Below are 10,850 nucleotides of genomic sequence, written 5' to 3' on the forward strand. Positions count from 1 at the left end.
CCACAAGAATACCAAATGGAGGTCTGTGCAATTGACACAGTAATTGACTAATAACAATTTGGCGAGAGCCAGCCAGGAGAGACTGACAAGAAGAGAACTCACCAACTGCAACAAGGAGTAAACCAAGAACTCACCAGCTGCAACAAGAAGTAAACGGAATAGTTTTCGAGTATCTGAAGATCAAAAGACTGCATCTGTGGACACAATTTATTTTAATCAACTGGATCCAATCTCGAATATCCTAATTTGGTGAGTGAAACTTATCAGCTCTCTAAAAGAACATCTTCTGAAAAGAATAATAGTAGACCAGTAAAGATTTGTAGTGTAGTCACACATACTGTGTATTGATGAGAATTTTAGGCTTGGGCCTTTTTCATGAGTCTGTAGGAACCTTTTAAATGATTTAGTTAATTCTCCTGAAACTGTAGGAGCTATAGAAATAAGTTGTATAGCTTGGCCCTGTTCTCTTGAGTCTCTAAGAATCATTTAAGAAAGAGGTTTGGTCCATTCTCATGGGATTGTAGGAGCTATTGAAATAAAGGATAAGTTTGGTCCTTTCTCTGGAGTCTGTTCGTCCAGAGATTGCAGAAACTGTATAGGGTTTGGTCTTTTCTTTGGGCCTTTCTCATGAATCTGTAGGAGCCTTTTACATGATATAGTTAATTCTTGTGAAACTGTAGGTGCTATATAAATAAGTTCCCTTTCGTCCTGGGAACTCCGACGTGTCGTCGGGGGAGTTTTGTGGGAGTTTTTGGGGAGTTACGAATTGGGATCACGCTAGGGAGACCAATTGCCTTCGAGTGAATTAAAACGAGCCAATGAAAATTGGCATGCAAGATTTGCATTCCGCGACCCGCCTACCAGCGCGGGTATAAAAGGCGGAAGTAAACATTGCGCAATGCTTTTAGCTTCGGAGCCGACCGATTGTGTCCTCTCTGAGTGAGTGAGCTTTAAGATTGTATTTTTCTTACGGCTACGAGTCTGCTGTTTCGGGAGGGGATCTCTCTGTGTTGGTGAGATGGCGTTTCAGCGACCGCGCGGTTTCCTGTCTGCCGGCTGCGTCTATATGCTGTTGATTCAAAAGCTGTTTTCACAGCTGGTAAACGGTTGAGTGCGCACAGCGGGCTTGCAGTTTCCCCGCTGTGTTGCCGCGTTGGGTCCCTGTGTGCTTCAGCACGATAGAGAGAGTACTTTCTTCCTGAAAGAGCAACACGAGTGAAGATCGCGTCCTTTTCAGGATGACGTTTCACTCGTGTGTTTCTGGATGCGATCGTTTCCTGTCCTTATTTGACGGCCACGTTCATTGTTTCACATGCCTAATTAGTTTGTGAGACTACGTTCGTGGGTGGTTCATGTTCTCTCAGGAGTGCATGACCACGTCGGCACGTTGTTCGTCTCCCCTTTCTCGTAAAGGCTTGAGCCGCTCAGCGTGCCGTGTGCCGTCGAGCGCCGGCTGACAGCGCGGGTTGTCACGGCAACCCAGCGCGCGTCATTCGGCGCTCAAGATGCGTGGTCAAGATCAAGACTCGCGTGCCTCTATGAGGTGAGTCCCTTTGCTTATTTCCCGATCTAGTTTCTCTTCTGGTGCACCAGAGGAGGTCTACTTTGGTGAATAACATTGGTGATCTGAGGGTTTCAGTGAGCACGAACCACTCACTCCTCTAGCGCATCGCAAACATGCTGAGACTGTGTTCGTGGGTGGTTTATGCTTTCTTATGAGAGCATGACCACGTCGGCACGTTGTTCGCCCTGCCTGAAGGCTTGAGCGCCCAGCGTGCCGTGTGTCATCGAAGCGATGGCCACGTTCACTATCTTGCATGCCTGGTTGACGGCCACGATCACGGTTTCACATGCCTAATCAGTGTGTTGAGACTGCGTTCGTGGGTGGTTCATGTTCTCTCAGGAGTGCATGACCACGTCGGCACGTTGTTCGTCTCCCCTTTCTCGTAAAGGTTGAGCCGCTCAGCGTGCCGTGTGCCGTCGAAGCTTTCGGATGAGAATCTGGTCCTTCTCATGAGGGACCAAGCATTTCATTCGGGGCCCCAGGGAGGACAGATGTCGATCGCTACATCGGAGAGAGGGCTGTTATACTCTGAAATGATGCTGAGTTCCTACTATAATGGTGTGTTCTCATGCTGAAGATTCAGACTTAACAGCCACACTTTCCTGGGCTGTTCTAAAGTGCCTGGATGTGTGTGAAGAATTTTGGCAGCATGCAAGCATTTTTGGTGCCAATATGGCAAGCCAAACATGCCTAAATCTGCAGAAGTTTTTCCTCTCTCACTACCACTGCACGTGCGTAGTTCTAACTCGGGGTTGAGCTGTGCTTAGTGACTGACCGTGATTAGTCACAGCGCTGGCCCTCGGTTAGACGATGTCCACACTGGTGGTCCAGAAGCACCTCAAAACCAGCCCGCTCAGAGTTTGTTTCCCCCAGCGAAGGGAAGCAACCCTGAGATGAGCGACCCAGAGTGTGTGACGATCTGCTCTCTGGGAGTGCGTGTCATCACCACTCCTTCCCCCGGGGGAAGGCCGGGTGGAGAATTTTTCTTTTCTGTTCCGCCGCTGTATCAGCGGTACCCAAAGTTTGAGCAGTCCACTTCCTCTGAGTCGTTCACGGGCCCCAGCGCTCAGATGGCAGTGAGGGCTACGGCCTTGTCACTCTCGTCTCTCGCTGGATGAGGGGAAACCAGGACTCGATGCCCCCGGGCCTCGTCGCTCGTTCCCCTCACGGTCGAGACTGGCAGGATAATAAGACCAGTTTCCTCCGTCCGAGAGGGTCAGAATGGCAGTGCGTGCCACCCCCGAGCTGCACCACTCCCGTTCCCCTCTCCCCAGCTTGCAGATAGCAGTGACGCAGCCTCGGCTGCGTCGCTCCGGTCTGCAGCTGGGCCCGGAGGCGCAGAGACCAGCATACGAGGAGTCAGGGCCTCGTTCCTCGTCTCTCCCCCTCCCCTCGCCACCGGGCAGTCCGCAGCAGAACACCCACGAGCCTTCTCTGCCGTCTGCCCCTCGGTGGAAGCAGGTTGGTGTCAGGCGCACCCAGACCCCCGCTCTCGGTCGCTACAACGCCACCAGAGCCGGGTCCCTGTCTTCCACCTCGCTGCCCCTCCGCGGGTACGCCGGTGGTTCTGGTGGGTTCATTGCGATGCTATCTGGAAGCCTGGCTAGAGCGCTTCCGGGTCCGTCCCGATGGCTCATCCGCACAGTCCGGTTCGGCTATGCAATTTAGTTTGCACGCCGGCCTCCCAGGTTCAGGGGCGTCCACTTCACCCGTGTGCGGTCACTGGATGCCCCTGTCTTGAGGAAAGAGATCGATGTCCTGCTGGCGAAGGACGCGATCGAGCCGGTCCCTCCTGCCGAGATGAGGTCTGGGTTTTACAGCCCTTACTTCATTGTACCAAGAAAGGCGGTGGGTTACGGCCAATCCTGGACCTGCGTATTTTGAATCGGGCCCTGCACAAACTCCCGTTCAAAATGCTTACGCAGAAGCGCATTTTCGAATGCATCCGTCCCCAGGATTGGTTTGCAGCGATCGACCTGAAGAATGCGTACTTTCACGTCTCGATTCTCCCTCGACACAGACCTTTTCTTCGGTTTGCTTTCGACGGTCGAGCGTATCAGTACAAGGTCCTACCCTTCGGGCTGGCCCTGTCACCCCGCGTCTTCACGAAAGTCGCGGAGGCGGCCATTGTTCCCATGAGTGAACAAGGCGTTCGCATCCTCAACTACCTCGACGACTGGCTCATTTTAGCTCACTCGCGAGATGTATTGTACGATCACAGGGACATGGTGCTTCAGCACCTCAGCCGGTTGGGGCTTCAGGTCAACTGGGACAAGAGCAAACTTTGCCCTGTGCAGAGGATCTCTTATCTCGGTATGGAGCTGGACTCGGTCGCCCGGACTGCGCACCTTACAGAGGAACGCGTCCAGTCAGTGCTCACCTGCCTCAGGTCTTTTCGAGGCAGAACAGCGGTTCCACTGAAGCAATTTCAGAGGCTCCTGGGGCATATGGCAGCCGCAGTAACGCCGCTCGGCCTGTTACATATGAGACCGGTTCAGCGCTGGCTTCATGATCGAGTCCCGAGGTGGGCGTGGCACAGCGGCACGTTCCGGGTCAAAGTTACCCCGCACTGCCGCCAAACCTTTTCCCCGTGGTCGGATCCTGTGGTTCTACGGGCCGGAGTGCCCTTAGTCCAGGTTTCCAGGCATGCTGTGGTTTTCACAGATGCCTCTGCCACCGGGTGGGGGGCCACGTACAACAGGCATGCAGTTTCAGGTCTGTGGACGGGGCCTCAACTGCATTGGCATATCAACTGCCTAGAGTTGCAATCAGTATGCTTAGCCTTGCGTCGCCTCAGAGGGGTTCTCAGACACAAGCACGTACTGGTCCGTACGGACAGCACTGCGACCGTTGCGTACATCAACCATCAAGGTGGTCTACGCTCCCGTCGTTTGTCGCGACTCGCCTCCCACCTCCTCCTATGGAGTCAGAAGCATCTGAGGTCGCTTCGTGCCCTTCACATTCCAGGGGACCTCAACCGTGTGGCAGACGAGCTTTCACGGCTGCCTCCCCTGCCAGGAGAGTGGCGACTCCATCCCCAGTCGGTCCAGCTGATTTGGAGTGTCTTCGGAGTCGCACAGGTAGACCTGTTTGCCTCTCCGGACACGACCCATTGCCAGTGGTTTTACTCCCTGTCCGAGGGGACCCTCGGCACGGACGCCCTGGCTCACAGCTGGCCCCGCGACCTGCGCAAGTATGCGTTTCCCCCAGTGAGCCTTCTTGCACAGACTCTGTGCAAGGTCTGGGAGGACGAGGAGCAGGTCCTTCTTGTGGCGCCATATTGGCCCACCAGGACTTGGTTCACCCAACTCATGCTCCTCGCGACAGCCCCTCCCTGGCCGATTCCTTTGAGGAAGGACCTTCTTCCTCAGAGACGGGGCACTCTATGGCACCCGCGTCCAGACCTCTGGAAACTCCATGTCTGGTCCCTGGACGGGACGCGGAGGTTCTAGGTGGTCTACCACAGGCAGTCGTAGACACCATCACTTCCGCTAGAGCCCCCTCTACGTGGCGCCTCTATGCGTTGAAGTGGAACCTGTTCGTCGATTGGTGTTCCTCCCGTCAGGAGGACCCCCGGACTTGCCCGATCGTTGTCGTGCTTTCCTTCCTGCAGGATGGGTTGGAGCGGAGGCTGTCCCCCTCCACCCTCAAAGTGTATGTCGCAGCAATAGCTGCGCATCACGATGCAGTGGAAGGTAAGTCCCTAGGGAAGCACGACCTGGTCATCAGATTCCTTAAGGGTGCCAGGAGGTTAAATCCACCTCGTGTTTCGCACTCTGTACCCTCTTGGGACCTTGCTCTGGTACTTAGAGCTCTTCAAAGTCCTCCCTTTGAGCCTTTGCTGATGGTAGAGATAATATCCTGTCCATTAAGACAGCGCTCCTGTTGGCATTGGCCTCTTTCAAGAGGGTCGGGGATCTGCAGGCTTTTTCGGTCGACGAATCGTGCCTAGAGTTTGGGCCGGGCCTTTCTCACGTTGTGTTGAGACCCCGGCTCGGATATGTGCCCAAGGTTCCTACCCCTCCCTTCGTGGACCAGGTAGTGAACCTGCAAGCGCTGCCCGAGGAGGAGGCAGACCCAGCCCTGGGTTTTCTCTGTCCCGTCCGTGCCCTGCGGGTTTATATTGACAGAACGCAAAGCTTCAGAACCTCAGATCAGCTCTTTGTCTGTTACGGAGGCCAGCAGAAGGGGAAGGCCGTCTCCAAGCAGAGGTTAGCCCACTGGTTGGTGGATGCTATCACCCGACCATATGAGTCTCTGGGTGAGCCTTGTCCTCCCAGGTTGCGCGCTCACTCCACTAGAGGTGTTGCCGCTTCCTGGGCTTTGGCTCAAGGCGCCTCGCTGACAGACATCTGTAGAGCTGCGGGCTGGGCGACACCTAACACGTTCGCTAGGTTCTATAGCCTTCGTGTGGAACCTGTTTCCTCCCGAGTTCTGGCTACGGCCAGTGGGTCGAGGGAATAGGTTGTGTCGGCTTGCTGCGCCACTCCGCCTCAAACAGCGGATACGTGCGTTCTTTGCTCCATATGGCGCCCTACGTTGGTGAGCCTCGTGAGTTCCTCCTTCACCCCTCCGGTGCTGGGCGTGGCGGACCCCGCCCGGCACCAGGTCTGCTACCTCTAGTAAGGAGCTGCTAGTAGACTGGGTGCTCCAGTGGTTTCTATTTGTGACCCATGAGGCCACGTGCAGTTCAGCCGTGTCTTCCCCTTGACGGACTCGTTCATCGTCCCTGTTGAGTACGCTCCCACTTCCCTTGGATTGGGGCTATCTCAGGGACTGCCATATGTTTCACTATTCCTTCGGGCTAGTACATATGTGTATTCCTGGCCTTCCTCCGTCAGGCTGGGGCTTCCGCAGCGTTCCCTCCTCTCTTGAGGGAACGCTTTCCCAGTGTTATCCAATATCCACTGTGCGGGTCTCGCAGAACAGCAGTGTGTTTCCCGTGCTAGCTCCCGCAACTTATTTCAAGAAACTGCTGCAGGGAAGCTTTGCCGGGCGCTGGAAGGGGCCAGCACCATGGCGTTTTATTAGGGATCCCAATTCGTCAGGGAACTCCCCCGACGACACGTCGGAGTTCCCAGGACGAAAGGGAACGTCTCGGTTACGTATGTAACCCTCGTTCCCTGAGTACAGGGAACGGAGACGTGTCGTCCCTTCGCCATGTTGCTGTACCTTCGCGGAGGACTGGACACCGTTCGGCTCCTCAGCGAAAAGCATTGCGCAATGTTTACTTCCGCCTTTTATACCCGCGCTGGTAGGCGGGTCGCGGAATGCAAATCTTGCATGCCAATTTTCATTGGCTCGTTTTAATTCACTCGAAGGCAATTGGTCTCCCTAGCGTGATCCCAATTCGTCAGGGAACTCCCCCGACGACACGTCTCCGTTCCCTGTACTCAGGGAACGAGGGTTACATACGTAACCGAGACGTTTTATAGCTTGGCCATGTTTTCTTAAGTCTGTAATAATCATTTAAGAAAGAGGTTTGGTCCGTTCTCATGGGATTGTAGGAGCTATTGAAATAAAGTATAAGTTTGGTCCTTTCTCTGGAGTCTGTAGGAATTGTTAAAGAAACAATTTAGTCCGTTCATCCAGAAATTGTAGAAACTGTATAAGGTTTGGGACTGATGTTGCTGCAAGAATTGGATTGGGAATTCTTGACTGGATGCTAATTCAGTAGCCAATATAAGATTAAAATGTTTGGGACTGATGTTGCTGCAAGAATTGGTAATTCTTGACTGGATGCTAATTCAGAAACCAATATTTTAGTTTTGAATTAAACATTCTAATTCTGTTAGAAATTAGAAGTTTATTTGCCTTCTGATGAAAGATGCAGAAAGATTAAAAGTCTAATGTCTAAAGGACAAATTTAAACCAATTCAGGTTAGAACTCAGAAAGAACTGAACAAGTCTTATCAATCAGAGTTTTCTTTTCTAGAAATGAAACAAAGAAACTTAGCCTAAACGTGACTGTTTTGTTTTGAAGTTAGTATTGAAAACTAAGCTGAGTAAGTAAACTAATGACTTGTCTGTGTAACTGAAATGGTCAGTCTAAAGACTGTTGAGAATTTAAATAAGCACCTTTAACGGCTCTAACACTTTTTGTTTTGTTTCCACACCTCGGAGGGCACTTCTCCTGTACTTGCCATGGCTGAGTCTGCACTAAAAAATGGTAATGGCCGTGCACTGAGGCCAACAACAGAAAGACATGGAACAGAACCTCCAAATGTGACCATTTATCAGATGATGGACAATCTGAATGCATTTTTGGGCAAAAGGCTGGGACTAAGGAAGTGCCATGATGACATGTGCCAGAAGTATGGCATCAAGCACTCAGAGAGTGGAATATGGGCCTTGCCGGACATTAAAAGGGCTTATGGAAAGATGCAGCGCTTAAGGACAAACACCAACAGAGATGGCTTGTCTGTGATTTTGGTAAAACAAATTCTACAGCATCGACAGAAGTGTGAGACTGACAAATCACAGCGTGAGTACAAAGCAGAGAAAGCAAAGGTTCGAGCACTGGCTGAACAATTGCAGAATGAAAAGAAGGACAAAGAAAGACTCTTAAATGATAATGACAAGCTGTTAAAGTTGCTTTCCACACAGCTGGAATTAAAAGACTGTTCTGGACAAAAAACTCCCATAAAATCTAGCAGCAAGATAGAGAAAGGGTCACTCTACCCATTTAAAGACCTCAAGAATATTGAGGATCAACAACGTCATTATCTGCTAGGAGAAAGTGACAGCAGCTCGACTGGGAACCCTGATGACAGTGATGTTGAACCTGAGACACATGCTCATGTCACCAAGAAGAACAAAAAGGTTAGACTCGCTCCTGTAATTGTCAAGAACAGAAAGACTGAAATTGAAGTTGACAATGAGGAGGAGTATGAGGATGAAGGCGAAAGACGAACCCGCATCTTAAAAAAAAACTATTAAGAAATATGTTCCATATAGAACATACCAACCTGCTACTCCAGATCAAATTGACAAATGGTCAAAAGAATTGCCAGACGTGTACAAGAAACCACGGAAAGCTTGGCAATTTCTTCAACGCTTACAGAAAATCTACAATTTACATCCACTAGATGGAGTAATGATTGTTAATGTGAACTTAAGGGATAATGACCAAAAGAGACTAACAGAAAGTGTCGAAAGAAGGATTGGTGAGTTTCAAGAAAACATCGAGGCTGGATGGGAAGCTGTACGAACATTCTTGTTTGAACTGAAACCTTCAGAGGTTAATTGGGCTAGAATTACCTCATGTATGCAGAAGACTGGAGAAAGTGTTGCAGAGTTCAATGAACGCTTCAGACAAATTTGGTTGGAACATGCTGGTTTAAATGACAGCGAGGATCTTGATAAGGACACTAGCATGCCTCTGAAAACTGCTTTTGTAAATGGACTGAAACCTGAAGTTTCAAAAGCCCTCAAAATTAAATATGACGACTGGGACAGCATTGGAACATCTTTTAATCAGATTGTTGAGTGGTCAGCAAAGATTGAAAGAACACATGAAGTCAAACTCCGAGCATTGCGATCAAAGACAATGTCATACAACAACAGGACAATGTGGAATGAGCATAAAGAAAATGAAGATAATAGACAGTCAAAAACTCAAGGAAGATGCAGGTACTGCAACGAAGAAGGACACTGGGTTCGTGATGGCAAGCTGAGTTTAAAACATCAAAGTGATGATGAGGACAACCTTTTGAGAAGGTTTCAGCAGTTGACAGCCAAACAAAAACTGACTCTGCTAAAAGCTGTAGAGCCGCAGGGAAACTGAAGAGCCTCTCTCTGCAGCACCAACTAGTGACATCTCATCCGACAACTAAAGAAACTCCATGTGTATGCAAAAATGACAAATGAAGACACCACCCCAAAGGTAAAAGCATACACAGAAGTCTCAACAATTGAAGCCAAAGGTGATGTCCTAGTCGAAGGTGCTGCTATACAAGCCGTAAAGGAGAGAGGTGCACATACAGCGGCATTAAGACAACTTCAGCAAGTTTTGCCATGTAAACTTATTCAAGATGAAGCATACAGAAAACAAATGCCATCAGTGATGGTAACTAAAACAAACCTGCATAATGACAAGCAATGCAGTAAGGATGACCACAAGAAAATTGGACTATGCCCTTTTGAACATGTCACAGGCCTGCCCATGTCCAATGAAAATCTAACATCTGACAGCCTTGCCCAAACTGATGAAAGACTCAGCCTGGTAGAACACAATGCCAAGAATCAATTTTCACCATTCAAATCCAAGAGGGAAAGCCTTCAGGATCTCATGGTAACTGATGAAACAGTTAAGGTGCAGAGAAAAGATTAGTGGGCAGACGTGAGCCATTGGGATTTGAAACATCTGCCTACAGACGAGGGATAGATGGCAGTAGTGTTTATCAGAGTCCAGATATGGCGGGACTAGGGTTTTTAGGCTCTAGCTTGTCGCCTGAGGACGAAGACATAAACATACAACCACTGATAAACACAGTAGTGTCCTGCCAATATTTAATAGGGACAGTTTTTCAGGCAGTTAGGAACAATGTGTTTAAAATATTTTCCTTGGCAAAGATACGTTCCCCGTTTCTCTTTTGTGTGATTGCAGGTGTTCCAGCGTTCCAGAGGATGAGCAAAGACATCCAAAGTTTAGAGTGCACTGGCCACCTAGATGAAAACTTCTGAACACTCACAGAACACAACACTATCCGCCACTTCTAAAAGATCACAACTCCAAAATAAAAGCTTCCAGAGGACTCAAGCATTCAAGAGAATGCAAAGTTTCACCATGAACTCTTATCCTGTCATTTTAAGTAATGGAGCCTGTATGCAGCATGCTGTATATATGATTAATGAAGTTTGTTTTGTGATCAAAAATGATCAGATGAGGGATTGTAAGATTATGTGTATTTTCAGTTAACTATAGTCAGATGCAATTACATTGTTACTGTGCCTCAGATGTAATCAACTCTATCTGTGTCTGTAAAGGTGTGAACCAAATGGCCCATACAGATGTATGGCCTAGAGAAACTGAATGGCCCATAGGTGTATGGTCCACAGAAACTGATTGGTTTGAATGACAAAGAAACAGCATTGCTCAGAGTAGATTGCAGGGTAGATTGATCTCCTGTGGGAGGCCCTAACAGTTTTTTATTGTTTGTAGCCCATTTGTCTTCATGTATAAAGTTCTGTCTTACAAACAGAGCTTTGGGTTAAGATTGTTGAAGGGTGACATGCGAACATCACTGCTGAAGGACTGCTACACTACAAACCTTCAATAAATTCT

General features: G+C 49.5%; 1 pseudogene; it reads left to right on the plus strand.

The window, feature by feature from the left end:
- The first annotated feature begins 7,708 nt into the window (after positions 1 to 7,708).
- Positions 7,709 to 9,350, plus strand: LOC143728998 (uncharacterized; annotated as a pseudogene).
- The last annotated feature ends 1,500 nt before the right edge of the window (positions 9,351 to 10,850 follow it).

This window comes from Siphateles boraxobius, unplaced genomic scaffold (genome assembly GCF_051911475.1).
Source record: "Siphateles boraxobius isolate OS27281-9 unplaced genomic scaffold, OSU_SipBor_1 8, whole genome shotgun sequence".
Taxonomy (NCBI): Eukaryota; Metazoa; Chordata; class Actinopteri; order Cypriniformes; family Leuciscidae; genus Siphateles; species Siphateles boraxobius.